Source organism: Oryctolagus cuniculus, chromosome 8 (assembly GCF_051225735.1).
Source record: "Oryctolagus cuniculus isolate XC-2025 breed Fujian yellow rabbit chromosome 8, ASM5122573v1, whole genome shotgun sequence".
Taxonomy (NCBI): domain Eukaryota; kingdom Metazoa; phylum Chordata; class Mammalia; order Lagomorpha; family Leporidae; genus Oryctolagus; species Oryctolagus cuniculus.
In genome coordinates, this window is record NC_142874.1 from 1,116,208 (window position 1) to 1,131,945 (window position 15,738).

The 15,738-nt window shown below is 39.5% G+C and overlaps 2 pseudogenes; both read left to right on the plus strand.

Annotated features, from left to right (window-relative positions):
• Positions 1 to 15,738, plus strand: part of LOC138843456 (inducible T-cell costimulator-like) — a 53,835-nt pseudogene that overhangs the window by 30,011 nt on the left and 8,086 nt on the right.
• On the plus strand, positions 8,448 to 8,571 carry LOC138843619 (U4 spliceosomal RNA; annotated as a pseudogene).

Below are 15,738 nucleotides of genomic sequence, written 5' to 3' on the forward strand. Positions count from 1 at the left end.
TCAGACACACCCTTCACCCTGGAGTACAGAACAGAGCTCCCTGGCCATACCCACCAGACACCTCTAGATATTCCCTGAAAGCAGACACTAGTCACTCAGACACAGCTCAAAGACAAAAGCCACCATACCAAAAAAACAGAAAAGAAAAGAAAACAACAAGTATCTCCACAAATGCCAAAAATAAATGCACCAATTCAAGAAACAAGAATAAGGAAGGCAACATGACACCCCCAAAAGAATACAACACCTCAAACCTAGATTGTAAAGATGATGAGATTGAAGAAATGCCAGAAATGCAATTCAAACAATTAATCATAGGATTACCTAGGAGGAATCAAAAGCAAATTCATGAACTAATGAAATCCCTACATGATATGAAAGAACATTTCTGCCACAAAATTGGGATTCTAAAGAGAAAACAAAATGAAATATTAAAAGTGAAGATTTCAATAGAAAAGATAATACTTACAGTGGAAATCATTAACAGAATTGGGGAAACAGAAGAAAGAATATCCAACTTAGAAAACAAAGAACAGGAAATTATATAGTCAGACCAAACACAAGAAGAAGAAATTAGAAAACTAAAAAATACGATTGGAAATCTACAGGATACAATCAAATGACCCAACATATGGATTATAAGAGTTCCTGAAGGTGTGGAAAAAGAGAAAGAATTAGAAGGCCTTTTTGGGGCCAGCGCTGTGGCACTGTGGATTAAATCCCCAGCCTGCTGTGCCAGCATCCCATATGGGCACTGGCTTGTGTCCCAGCTGGTCTTCTTCCGATCCAGCTCTCTTCAATGGCCTGGGAAATCACTAGAAGATGGCCCAAGTGCTTGGGCCCCTGCATCCATGTGGGAGACCCGGAAGAAGCTCCTGGCTCCTGTTTCCTGGCTCCTGGCTTTGGATCAGCTCAGCTCTGCCCATTGCAGTCATCTGGGGAGTGAACCAGTGGAATGGAAGACTTTATCTGGCTCTACCTCTCTCTCTGTAACTCTGTCTTTCAAATAAATAAAATAAATCTTTTTAAAAAAAGCAAGTCCCAAAGGGACAAATGCCATATGTTCTCTCTGATTTGTGAGAACTAATAGAGCACCTAACAGGAAATCTGTAGAAGTGAAATTGAAACTTTGAGAAGTGATGACTTGAACAGCTCTTGTCTTGACTGTTGAGGAACGAGTTTTTTTCCTTAATAGAGAATGGGACTGGGAAGGAAAAGGGAGGAGAAGGTGGGGTGGGAGTGTGAGTGGTAGGGGGCTATGGTGGGAAGAATCACTATATTCCTAAAGTTGTACTTATGAAATTTGTATTCATGAAATAAAAGGTTCCTTTGGGAAAAAAAAAAAAACAACAAAGATTCCTGGACACAATCTACCAAAATTGAGACATGAATACATAGAACACATAAACACACCAATAACCAGGATGGAGATTGAATCAGTAGTAAAGACCCTTCCAACAAAGAAAAGCCAGACATTTAAATAAGAACTAATTCCAACTCTTCTCAATCTATTCAAAACAATTGAAAGGGAGAGTATTTTTCCAAACACTTTCCATGAAGCTGGCATTACCTTAATTCCTAATTTAGAAAATAATAATAGACCAATTTCCCTGATGAGCATAGATGCTAAAATCCTTAGCAAAATACCAGCCAATTGAATACATCAGAAAGATCATTGATCCAGACCAAGTGGGATTTATCCCCGGTATGCAGGGATGGTTCAACATGTGAAAATCAATAAATATGATACATCATATTAACAAACTGAAGAACAAAACCATATGATTATTTCAATAGATGCAGATAAAGCATTTGATAAAATTCAAGATCCTTTTACAATGAAAATGTTAAGCAATTTGGGTACAGGAGGAATATTCCTCAACATAAGGCAAAATTATGACAAACACACAGCCAGCAACCTACTGAATGGGGAAAAATGGTGGTATTTCAGTTAAGATCCAGAACCAGACAAGCATGCCTACTCTCACTGTTGCTATTTTATATTGTCCTGAAAGTTCTAGCCAGTGCCATTAAGCGAGAAAAAGAAATAAAAATGATAAAAATTGGGAAGGAAGAAGTCAAACTATCACCATTTGATGATGGCATGATTCTATATATAGGGAACACAAAAGACTCCATGAAGAGACTATTGGAACTCAGAAAAAGGGTTTAGTAAAATAGCAGGATCTAAAATCAATAGCCTTTATATATACAGACAATGCCATAGCTGAGAAAGAACTTCTAAGATTAAGTCCATTCACAAAGTTACAAAAAAAAAATTGAAATAATTTGGAATAAATTTAACCAAGGATGTCAAAATCTCTACAAAGAAAATCTCAAAAAAATTAAAAAAACAAAATAGAAGAAGACATAAAATGTGGAAAAATCTTCCATGTTCATGGATTGGAAAAATCAACATCATCAAAATGTCTATGCTACCAAAAGCAATTATAGATTCAATGCCATCCCAATAAATATAACATTCTTCTCAGATCTAAAAAGCATGATGCTAAAATTTATATGGAAACACAGAGATCCTGAATAGCTAAAGCAATCTTAAACAACAAAAATAAAGTTGGAGGCTTCACAATACCAGATCTGAAAGCATACTACCAGGCAGTTATACTCAAAACAGCCTGGTAGTGACAAGAAAAAAAAAAAAAAGACAGACAGACAGACATGTAGATCACTGGAACAGAAAAGAAACTCCAGAAATCAATCTATGTATCTACAACCAATTGAAATTTTACAAAGGAGCAAAAATCAATCCCTGGAGCTAAGACAGTCTCTTCAACAGTTTGATGCTGGGAAAACTGGAACTCTGCAGAAGTATGAAATAAAATCCCTACTTTACACCTTACAAAAAACTCCACTCAAAGGCCAGCACTGTGGCTCAATAGGCTAATCCTCCACCTTGCGGCGCCAGCACACCAGGTTCTAGTCCCAGGCAGGGTGCCAGATTCTGTCCCGGTTGCTCCTCTTCCAGACCAGCTCTCTGCTATGGCCCGGGAGTGCAGTGGAGGATGGCCCAAGTTCTTGGGCCCTGCACCCCCATGGGAGACCAGGAGAAGCACCTGGCTCCTGGCTTCGGATCAGCGTGGTGCGCTGGTTGCGGCGGCCATTGGAGGGTTAACCAATGGCAAAGGAAGACCTTTCTCTGTCTCTCTCACTGTCCACTCTGCCTGTAAAAAAAAAAAAAAAAAAAAAAAAAAAAAAAAAAAAAAGAAGAAGAGGAAGAAGAAGAAGAAAGAAATAGCCAAAGGAGCTGAACAAACATTTTTTAAAAACATTTATTATTTATTTATTTGAAAGAAGAGTTACAGAGAAGCAGAGGTGGAGAGAGAAGCCTTCCATCCACTGGTTAATTCCCCCAAATGACCACAATGGCCAGAGCTGAGCTGATCTGAAGCCAGGAGCCAGGAGCTTCTTCCAAGTCTCCCACATGGGTGCAGGGGCCCAAGGACTTGTGCCACCTTCTACTGCTTTCCCAGGCCATAGCAGAGAGCTGGATTGGAAGTGGAGAAGCCAGGACTTAAACCAGCATCCATATGGGATGCTGGCACTGCAGGCAACAGCTTTACTCGTTACGCCACAATACCAGCCTCTGAACACACATTTATTTAACACACATTTATTTATTTGAAAGTCAGAGTTACACACAGAGAGAAGGAAAGGCAGAGAAAGAGAGGGATCTTCCATCCTCTGGTTTAGTCCCCAATTGGCTGCAACAGCTGGAGCTGTGCCAATCCAAAATGAGGAGCCAGGAGCTTCTTTCCAGGTCTTCTATGCTTTCCCAGGCCATGGCAGGAGCTGGATATGAAGTAGAGCAGCTGGGACTCAAATCAGCACCTATATAGGAAGCTGGCACTGCAGGCGGTGGCTTTATCTGGTATGCCACAGCACCGACCTAAACACATTTTTCAAGAGAGGAAATTGAAATGGCCAACAGACATATGAAGAAAAGAATTTCTATATTAAAATTGAATTTAAGGATCATTTAGAATAACTCCATTTATTTATATTTGATTTTGTTTCTTTCTGCCCAGTTTCATAACTATCTATATGCATTTTGGTAGATTAATGCTTTTTATAAAAGATTCATTTATTTATTTCAAATTCAGAGCCTCATAGAGAGAGAAGGAGAGGCAGAGAGAAGTCTTCCATCTGCTGATTCACTCCTCAATTGGCTGCATTGGATGGAGCTGTGCTGTTCTGAAGCCAGGAGCCAGGAGCTTCTTCCAGGTCTTCCCATGCAGGTGCAGTGGCCCAAGGACTTGGGCCATCTTCTGCTGCTTTCCCAGGCCATACTAGAGAGCTATATCAGAAGTAGAGCAGCCAGCTGGTGCCACAGCTCAATAGGCTAATCCTCCACCTAGCGGCTCCAGCACACCGGGTTCTAGTCCTGGTCGGGGCGCCGGATTCTGTCCCGGTTGCCCTTCTTCCAGGCCAGCTCTCTGCTGTGGCCCAGGAGTGCAGTGGAGGATGGCCCAAGTGCTTGGGCCCTGCACCCCATGGGAGACCAGGAGAAGCACCTGGCTCCTGCCTTCGGATCAGCGTGGTGTGCAGGCCGCAGCGCGCCGGCGGTGGCGGCCATTGGAGGGTGAACCAATGGCAAAAAGAAGACCTTTCTGTCTCTCTCTCTCACTGTCCACTCTGCCTGTCAAAAAAAAAAAGTACAGCAGCCAGGACTCAAACTGGAACCTGTATGAGCTGCCAGCACCACAGGTGACAGCTTTACTGGCCACACCACAATGCTGGCCCCAGATTAATACTTATTTTTAGGGGTATTGCAAATGGCATATTTTTAACATTTGAATTCCAACTGTTCATTTTGATATAAAGAAATTTCTTACAATAGTTCATATACTAATTTTGTATGTTTCTCCCTGTCTCCATCTACAATCATCAACAGTTAAGATATTGCACTTTTTAATATTTATTTATTTATATATTTATTTGAAAGGCAGAGTTAGAGAGAATGAGAGACAGAGAGAAAAATCTTCCATCTGCTGGTTCAGTTCCCAAATGGCTGCAATAACTGGGGGCTGAGTAAAGCTGAAACAAAGAGCCAGGAGCTTCTTCTGGGTCCCCCACATCAGTGCAGTGGCCAAAACATTTGGGCCATCCTCCATTGCCTTTCTCAGTGCATTAGCAGGGTGCTGTATTGGAAGTGGGGAAGCCAGGTCTTGAACTATCACCCATATGAGATGCCAATACTGCAGGCCATGGCTTTAACCCACTGTGCCACAGTGCTGGCCTCAATACTGCACTTTCAAAATGCTAACCTTAAAATTTTGAACACCACATTTGAGTGATTCAGTCTGAGATCCAATAGAAACAGTGGGGAACCACCAAGTTGCTCTGAACATTTTGTGCTCAAATGCCTGTTCCTGTAATTGATATTATACAACTCTCCTTATAGAGAGCTAGTCTGAAGTTCATGGCCTTAGAGCACATTGGTAACTTAAAATTATTTAAAGATAATGATCGATGCTCTTGCAGAAAATTATCTGAAATGCTGACCAGAAGAGGCCCACAACCACACAGTGGGGGAGTCTGTGCACAGTCATGGTGGTTTTTGATAGAAGTTTAGAACTTTGACAGGACATGAGCTGGCATGTAGCATAGTGGGATAAGCCACAATCTGTAATGCTGGGATAAGCTGCAACCTGTGATGCTGGTTCAAGTCCTGGCTGCTCCACTTCCGATCCAGCTCCCTAGAAATGTACCTGGGAAAGCAGTGGCAGATAACAAAGTACCTGGGACCTTGTGATCCATGGGGGAGACCTGGATAAATCTCTTGGTTCCTGGATTGAGTATAACCTAGCCCTGGCCATTGCAGACATTTGGGGAGTGACCTGGAAAATGAAAGTGCTCTCTCTTTCTCTCTGTCTCCCCCTATCTCTTTTTTAAAAAGATGTATGTATGTATGTATGTCATTATTTGAAAGGCAGAGTTAGAGAGAGAGATGGACAGAGAGAAGTCCTCCATCTGCTGGTTCACTGCCTGAATGAACACAGCAGTCAGAGATGAGCCTGTCCAAAGCCAGGAGCCAGGAACTCCCTCTAGGTGTAGTGGTCCAAACACCTGGGCCATCCTTTGCTGCCTTCTCAGACACACAGTCAGGGAGCTGGATCAGAAGTGGAGCAGTTGGGATTCAAACCAGTGCCTATATGGGATGCTGGCACTGCAGTCAGAAGCTTAACATGCTATGCCACAATAAGTTTTATTGTAGTTGAGTCCCTTCAGGTCTTTATAGATATTGTATATTAACCCTTTATCAATTATATAGAGTACAACTATATTCTTCAGTTCTGTACGTTCACTTTGCTGCTGAGTGTTTTCTTTGCAACACAGAAGCTTCTTTGCTTTTGGCTCTTTCTTCTTTCATTGCCTGTGCTTCTGGGGTCTTTTCCAAGACATCTTTGCCTATGCCAATGTCTTGCAGAGTTTCCCCAATGGTTTCCTCTAGTAATTTGATAGTATCAGGTCATAGATGTAGATCCTTGATCAATTGTGAGTTGATTTTGTATAGGGTGTTAATACAGGTCTTATTTCATACTTCTGAATATAGAGGTCCAATTTCTCCAGCACTATTTGTTAAAGAGATAGTCCTTTTTTCAGAGATTGATTTTTAGTTCATTGGTTGATTGTGGATGCATGGATTAACTTCTGTGGTTTATATTTTGTTTCTTTGGTGCACATGTCTATTTTTGTGTCACTTCTAGGCTGTTTTGTTTATAACTGCCCTGGCCCTGTAGTATGTCTTGAAATCTAGTATTGTTATGATTCTGACTTTACTTTCCTTGTTTAAAGTTGCTTTAGCTATTTGGGGTCTCTAGTGTTTCCATACAAATCTGAGAATAATGTCCTTGGTATTTTTACTGTGATTTCATTGAATCTAAATTGCTTTGGCTAGTTTGAACATTTTTATGATATTAATTCTTCCAATCCACAAACATGGAATATTTTTCCATTTTCTTTTGTGTTCTTCTGTTTTTTTTTTCTTTAATGTTTTATAATTTCCATTGTGGAGATCTTTCACAACTTTAAATTTTTTCCAAGATATTTAATTTTTGGGTAAACATGTTTATAGCATCAACTTCCCAAGTGTTTCAAGGATTATTTTTAATACAATATTATAATTATAAAAGGCATTGTTAAATACCCATCCCAGATAATAATTTCTGTCAAATCATGTGAAAGTAGATATAATTATAGATGTGAATTTTAATTACAAATATAGATATTGATGAATCCCTTAAAATTCACTATGGTATTTTTGTTTAAATTTTAAGTCATTCCTGAATATAAACTCATGAGTATCATAAAATTTGTGGCAGTGAAGAATGTTCATAACTTACATTCCTACTTTCTCTGCATTCTGAATGATTTAAAGCTAGACATGGAAGGAAATGTGAGCTTTATAGCCCACAGAGTTGTTAGTCTTGGTGCTTAGCAAAAAAGACTCCCTTCTGTTGCCCCAGTACCTTGCATCCTTACCTAGTCACTTGCAGTGCACATATTATGTTCTAAATTTACAGTATAAATGAAGGCAGACAAGAACTCATGTTCATTTGTAGGCATCCTAAAAACATTCTAAGTACAACACAAGGAAGTATGGTAGCTCATTTACTCCTTCCCATATCTCGAATCATGTAAGTCATTAAGAAATCCCATATAGAGGAACAACTGAGGAGAGGTCAGGAGCAATGCTCTAATATTTAGGCATTTTTCTTTGTGGAGTGGGCTGAATCCTTGTCAGTCTAAATTCAAACACTCTGCCCCCCAAAAAACAAGAAGGCTAGAAAGGTGATCATACCCAAATTTCTTCTTTTAATTGTAGAGAATCACTTGTGTGGGGCCAGCATTGTGGCACAGCAGGTAAAGCTGTTGCCTGCAGTGCTGGCATCCCACATGGGTGGTGGCTTGAGACCTGGCTGTTCCCCTTCCAATCCATCTCTGTGCTATGGCCTGGGAAAGCAGTAGAAAATGGCCCATGTCCTTGGGCCCGTGCACACACATGGGAGACCTGGAAGAAGCTCCTGGCTACTGGCTTCAGATCAGTGCAGCTCCCACTGTTGCAGCCATTTGGGGAGTGGACCAGCATATAGAAGACCTCTCTCTGACCGCTTCTGCCTCTGCCTCTCTGTAACTCTGACTTTCAAATAAATACATATTAAAAAAGAGAATTTCTTGTGCCGACTACAGTCACCATATTAAATACTGAGAAGAATGTGAAAATTTTGAATTTGAGCAAGGAATTCCTCTCATATGACATGGGTATGAATCTATTGTAAGAACAATATGTATGAGTACATGTTTATAGAATATTCCTGCAGTGGTTTTAGAGTTCTGTGGACTTCAATTTTGTAAAACGATGCCAAATTATTTTTACTTGTTTTCTCAAGAGATATATCAATTATTTTTCTTTGAAGTGAAGAGACAGCTTTGCACAGTGGCAGTATCGTAGCCAATGAGGTTTATCCGAGGTGCGATTATTGTTAATTGAAGTCAAGAAACAAATTGTAAATGGTTGGAAGCAATTAATTCTGGTAGGTGGTAGTTTGCAATAACCAGTAAGGATGAATGAAAATACTTATATATAGATAATGTTACAATTTTAACATGCAAATAAAAAATGCATTTCAAAATGAACATTTTATAAATGGTTCAAAAATAAACATTATAAATTCTCTCCTTAAAATGTATTTCACTTTATAAACTCTCACTTCTTATTCTCAAGACATTAAACTGCGACATGCTTTTATTGGGAAGCAAAGAAAAATGTTCCATTTCACAATATTGAAAACATACAATTTTAAGTTTTGTTGAACAGTTTATAATAGTTGTACTTAAATTTTTAGGCATAAGTATATTTTCTTCATGATGCACCATAATAGATATATTATTTTAAAGGTAGTGGAATATCTGGGGTAAGTGATCTAAGTTTTCATTAGAGCAAGCAACTTGCCCCTGTGTATCTAAACTTAGACTGAGTTTCATATCACAACATAATTTACCTTCTGTGCAGGAAAAGTAAAGGATGTTAGATTTCAAATCACAAAATAAGACAGTCCAATTTACTTCTGGTTCTCAGTGATATATTTAGTGTGGTTTAGAACACCATGCATTCATGAAAGCTAGATGTTTATTCAAAAATTCACTTTTGTACCTTTTTTTTTCTTTAGCTCTAAAGGTCTAAAATTTTCCTAAAGAACAAGTTTTTTTAAAAAATACATGTTCATATGTGTTTTCTGCTGTAATCAATTTCTAAAGTGTATACACTGACAAGAAGAACTACACAAAGTACGGTCATCGAACAAGGTATATCTCCTGAGAGGGGCTCCAGGCGGCTCAGCCAGTGCTACTGTTTGTGTTTTCCACACCGCAGGAGCCCTCAGGAGGATGCTAGGACTCTGGTATGCAGTGGGCTGGCCGTCAGGACCACGGGGTGGTGTGCAGTCCCCGACTGCAGCTTCTTTGAACCCTGGGGCATCAGCTTTCCAATCTCTGTGTGGTGAGGGAGAACTTTAACTTCCAGTATGACCTGATTTCCTTGAGGCAGCAGATCTCAAGCAGTCCTCTCAGCGTAGGGGTCTGGGTCAGTTTTCTTGTTGCTAATCGTGCAGCAGCACAGGCTTGGTGTGTGAGAAGGAAGCGGTATTATTGACCTCATGGTTTTGGTGCAGGGTCTAGGGGCAGCATCAGGTGATGATCTTCTTGTTGGTAGAGTCCTGGGGTGGCACAGAGACCAGTGGACAGACAGAAGGGGTGCAGAGGGGGCCAATCCAAAGTGGTCTATGTTGCGGTCCCCTAAGGATAAGGCATTAATCCATGAACACATGAATGGATCCTGATCACTTCCTACAGGGCCTCACCTGTTCTCACTGCTGAATTTCTCATCACTGGATTAACCGTGCCCATGAGTTTCAGAGGGGATAAACCATGTTTAATAGAGAGCATGCAGGCTAGCAGGAGGTCCCTAAATTTCCAGGTCTCCTCCCACCTAGTTTTGAGATTTAGTGCTTGTGTCCCTCATGTGGAAGAAGGCACCCTTTCTTAGGGCTTTCAAGGAAAAAAGGAAAGGACTTCAAGCTTTTCTTCCTACTAGGATCACCTATTATTTTCATTGCTTGCAACCTCATCAGATTTTCTGAATCATGAACATGCATATTGCCTGAGTATTACCAAGAAAATCTTACAAGTTGTCATGTGACATGCTAGAAAGGACCCGTGTGTGTTGAATGTCCTTATGTACTTCTGGTGTCATGTCAGGGATTTTGTGCTTCAAAAAATGTTCCCAAGGTCATATGTTTATATTTGTTTTTGACAGGCAGAGTTAGACAGTGAGAGACAGAGAGAAAGGTCTTCCTTCCATTGGTTCATCCCCCAAATGGCTGCTATGGCTGGTGTGCTGTGCTGATCCAAAGCCAGGAGCCAGGTGCTTCCTCCTGGTCTCCCATGTGGGTGCAGGGCCCAAGCACTTGGGCCACCCTCCTGCCTTCCTGGGCAGCAGCAGAGAGCTAGACTGGAAGAGGAGCAACTGGGAATAGAACTTGGGGCCCCAACCGGGACTAGAACCCAGGGTACTGGCACCGCAGGCAGAGGATCAGCCAAGTGAGTCATGGCGCCAGCCTATGTACTTCTTTTAAGCAGTTCATACTGAACAACATTTTCATTATTTTCAGTTCAGGAGAGCCAAAGTGTTATCTTGTAGTGTTTTTTTTTTTTTTTTTTTTTAAGAATAAGCGAAGAAAAATCCTGTAGTACTTATAATATACAAATGAACTATACTATTACATATAAATTAAATGTTATATTTTTATGAAGATAAATGCCTAGTAATAAAAGCAAATTTTAAGTTTATTGATTTATAGAATTTCATTTTTGGAAGGGAACCTTCAATATCATCCAGTTTCATTAAAATTATAATATTTTTTCACTTTTAAGCAATCTCTGGTGTTATTAAGATTTCTTCACTAAACTTACACATTAATAGAATTATCTTAAAATACATTATTAATTACTTAAATACATTAATATAACACATTGGAAAACAAGTCTTACTACCTGCTATTGATTATAGTTATCAGAAGTATTAAGATGTTGTCACAAATTTGAAACAAAAAATTGTTTTGTCTCTGAAGTGATTTTTCAGGAATAATGAATAATGGAAATCTACAAGAGATGTTTGGATAACATTTGCCTCATGGACAATTCATAGAAATATAGCTATTTATCTCTAGTTGTAGGCTTAATTTTGAAGTTATCATTTTTATGGCAATGTGATAATACAAATGACCACAAACCAAATAATAAAATAATTGAAATTCCTATACTTTGAGAAAATGGATAACTGCTCTGTTAATGTACCAAAAATAATTTTTCTATACTAATTTATTAGAAACATTTCAAAAATATCTCTTTCAATTTGGGGAGAGGTAAAGTAATGAAAAAAATCAAAATTTCTGAAAATTAAAGTATTTGCATTTAATTTGTTCATTTTCTGCCTCATCACCAATGTAGTTCTTTAGTTGGATAGAAAAAAAGTAGATTCAGAATCTACATTTGTTGACCACTAATAACAGAGTAGGGCAGTGAAGCATCATTAGCCCAATGACAGGATTTCAGTGGTGGGGAAATCAGGACTCTTTCTGAATTTTGTTAGGGAAATGTGTTCTCATTTTATGTGGAGCTGTCCACTTTTGGTATTTTTATTTTAATATATATTTTAAAGTTCAGCAGAACTCAGCCCTAGGAGTGTCTACCTCAATTTTTGGGAAAAATCTGACTAATTTTTAAGAATGGGGCATCAATATTGTTTCCTTTTCTCAGTTTTGAATATAGTGTGTCATTCTGTGAAAACCACCTTGCCAGTGTGCTTTTTGTTTAGTTTTGCTTTTTAAGTGCAAACTTGAAAGTTTTACTTATAAAAAGTGACCTTTATGTTTTTCCATATGATTGACAGAGCTTTTACCCAGTTATCTTCATTGTATGACAATAAATCTATTCAATAAAGATTAACAAATGCATTAAAAGTGCAAATAATCACTATGGTATGTTTGCTGGTTTTATTTATGATGATGTATTGATCATCTCTGTCAGGTACTGTGGTAGATATGTCTATTGGAAAATATAATTTCGTTTCCCAAAAAGGCTAGCAAGTTAAAACCCTTCTGCAATTATGAAGTCATCCTCTGATAACTTACTGATTCATTTCTTGCTGTCAAAATCAAGAAACCAATTATCTGTTTGACTTGGAGATATTAGGTCACTGTGGTACTATGAAGAAAATTATTTAGTGCCTTTCAGCTAGTGAAATGATGATTGGTGGGTCTGTTTGTTGAACAAAAGGGAGGAGGGGAAGAGCACACATTAGCTATAAGGTTGTAGCTATCTCAGTGGAGGTAGTCATTTCAGTCTTTGGAATTAATTCTAGAATTTAATGATAACTTTAAGTTTGCATAAAAAGTGGTTAGTAAAAAATTTATTTACCTTATATAAACATAAGACTATGTTTTAAAACCTTCTTTCCCAGCCAAGATACTCATTTTAATACAAAATGGGAAAATATTCAATACAGTGTCTCCTTTTGGAGGCTTCCTACAAGTGAAAGCAGATTTGTGGGGGATGATTGGGTTTTGAGCAACTTCCTTGCTTCAAAGACAAAACCAACATTACCTTCATCTGTCCCTAAAGTGCCAGACCCAAGCTACTTTTAAGAAGCTACTGTACTCCACCTGCCTTGGATGAAGCAAGCAGCCCCTTTGCTACCAGAATTCCCCAGAAACAGCATGGGCATTTTCCATGGTAGAGACAGCCCTTGTGAATTCTGCAACTGCAGGAGCTCTGGAGCTCTACTTGCTTGCTCTGTATGATATAGAGAAATTCTCACAGCCTCATATGGCTAGTAACCAGTAGCATCTCATACAGAATTCCAGAGTACCAGAACTAAAGAGGCCTCTTCTGAAACTCTTGGCACATGGTGCTGGAAGGCAGGACAGTGCATCATTTTTGCATGCCTTGTAGGCACAAAGGAAAGTTCTCTCCACTATCTGAAGCTCTAGGATTGCTGCTGCTGGTGTTATAAGCCCTGGAATAACACTCATCTGTGGGAGTTATACAGTCCTATCTTTGTATGCTTCAGGCTGGAATTCAATCCCTGGAATAATTGGCAGTCAACCTGAGAGACCTGGATAAGGACCCCGCTGTATCCTGTATCTCCAGGGCTGGCACTCTGTGTACTGTATTTCAGAGAGTCATGTAAATACACCTAGACCCTAGGGAATGGAGCCTATAAGCATTCCAGTGCTCCAGCCCCAGACCTGCTGATACACAACCCTCAGCATAAACTGTATTCACCCTGTAGGACTCAGGGAATGTCTCCTTAACATTTCCCAGACTTGGGACTTGAACTCATGATGCTAAATTTCTGGGTATTATTCAGGCTAACATATCAGGACCTGGGGAATGTCTTATCCACATAGTATAGTAAAAAGGCCATAAATTTTGCTGCCACAAGCACCAGAAATATTCATGTTTGCCTGGTAGAAAAGGGTAGCATGACCAGAAATGTGGATACAGACATCACAAACCCCAGTATGACTGACAACTCTAGGGACTAAGAACCTATGGAAGCTCACGCCACTTCAAAGTCATACTGTAACATCCACAAAAGGCTGAAGAACGGAAACCTGTGGCACATGTAGACAATGCTGACACTGATTACTAATGAAGAAATCAAGTCTCAAAAACTTCAAAAGATTGAAATCATACCATGTACCTACCTTCTCAGACTGAAATCAATCAAACTAGACATCAATAATAATAAAAAAGGGCACTGGAAAGTTCACAGGTACATGAAAATTAAACAACATGATGACCAATGTATCATTTTAAAAAATTAAAAAGAGGTCAGAAAATTTCTTAAACCAAATGAATATGAAAACACAACATATCAAAGCATAGAACACAGCAAAAGCAGTATTAAGAGGAAATTTTATAATGACAAGTGCTTACATTTAAATTTGAAAGATCTTAAATAAATGGTCTAATGCTGCATCTCAAAAACCCAGAAAAAGTGGCCAGCACTGTGGCGCAGTGGTTTAACACCCTGTCCTGAAGTGCTGGCATCCCATATGGGCACCGGTTGGAGAGCCGGCTGCTCCACCACTTTCTATCCAGCTCTTCTTCTTCTTCTTCTTCTTCTTCTTCTTCTTCTTCTTCTTCTTCTTTTTTGGACAGGCTGAGTTAGACAGTGAGAGAGAGAGAGAGACAGAGACAGTTATAGACAGTGAGAGAGACAGAAAGGTCTTCCTTCTGTTGGTTCACTCCCCTATTGGCTGCCACAACTGGTGCTGTGCCAATCTGAAGCCAGGAGCCAGGTGCTTCCTCCCGGTCTCCCATGTGGGTGCAGGGACCCAAGCACTTGGGTCATCCTCCATTACCCTCCCAGGCCACAGCAGAGAGCTGGACTGGAAGAGGAGCAACTGGGACTAGTACCTGGTACTCCAACCCGGACTAGAACCTGAGGTGCCAGCACCACAGGTGGAGGATCAGCCAAGTGAGCCATGGTGCCAGCCTCTATCCAGCTCTTTGCTATGGCCTGGGAAAGCAGTAGAAGATGACCCAAGTCCTTGGGAACCTGCACCTGTGTGGGAGACCTGGAGGAAGCTCCTGGCTTCAGATTCGCACAGCGCTGGTCGTTATGGCCAATTGGGGAGTGAACCAGTGAATGGAAGACCTCTCTCTCTGCCTCTTCTCTCTGACTTAAAAAAAAAAAAAAAAAAAAAAAAAAAACTCTGACTTTCAAAAAAATATAAATCTTAAAAAAAAAAAAAAAAAACAGAAAAAGAAAAATAAGCCATAGGCAAAAATTAGCAGGGCACAAGAAAAAATAAATATAAGAACAGTCATAAATGAAATTGAAACTAAAAGAATATTAGAGATATAAAACAAATAGCTGGTTCTTTAAGAAGATAAACAAAATAGAAAAGCCTTTATCCAGAGTAACAAAAAAAGAAGAAAAAAAACCTCAATAAATAAAAGTTGAGAAGAAAAGTAGACATTACAGTTGATACTACAGAATATGATGTGTCATAAAAAGCTGCTATGAACTGTGTGTTAACAAATTAAAAGCCTCAAGTAAATTCCTGAATAATACTACTGAAGTAGTAATTAATAAAAGTTTCCCAACAAAGAAAACCCTAAATTCTATAAAACATTTAAAAAGGAATAACTCAAATACTCTTCAAATTACTGCAAAATATTTTAGAGTATACAAAACTGTAAGGGGCCAGCACTGTGGCAGAAGCAGGTAAAGCCCTGGCCTGAGTGCCAACATCCCACGTGGGTGCCAATTTGAAAATTTGAAGCCTGGCAGCTCCACTTCAGATCCAGCTCTCTGCTAATGGCCTTGGAAAGCAGTAGAAGATGGCCCAAGTCCTTGGACCCCTGCACCCATGAGGAAAACCCAGAAGAAGCTCCTGGCTCCTGTCTTAGGATTGGCTCAGCCCTGGCCATTGCAGCCATTTGGGAAGTAAACCAATGGATGAAAGACTCTTTCTCTCTTGCTCACTCTTGCTTTTGCTATTTATCTTACCCTCCCCCACCTCTGTGTAACTGCCTTTCAAGTAAATAAATACTTTTAAAAAAGAAAACTATAAAATACTTTTCAGAAAGCTGGCATTACCAATACCAAAACCAAAGACACAACACAAAAAATAAAACTACAGA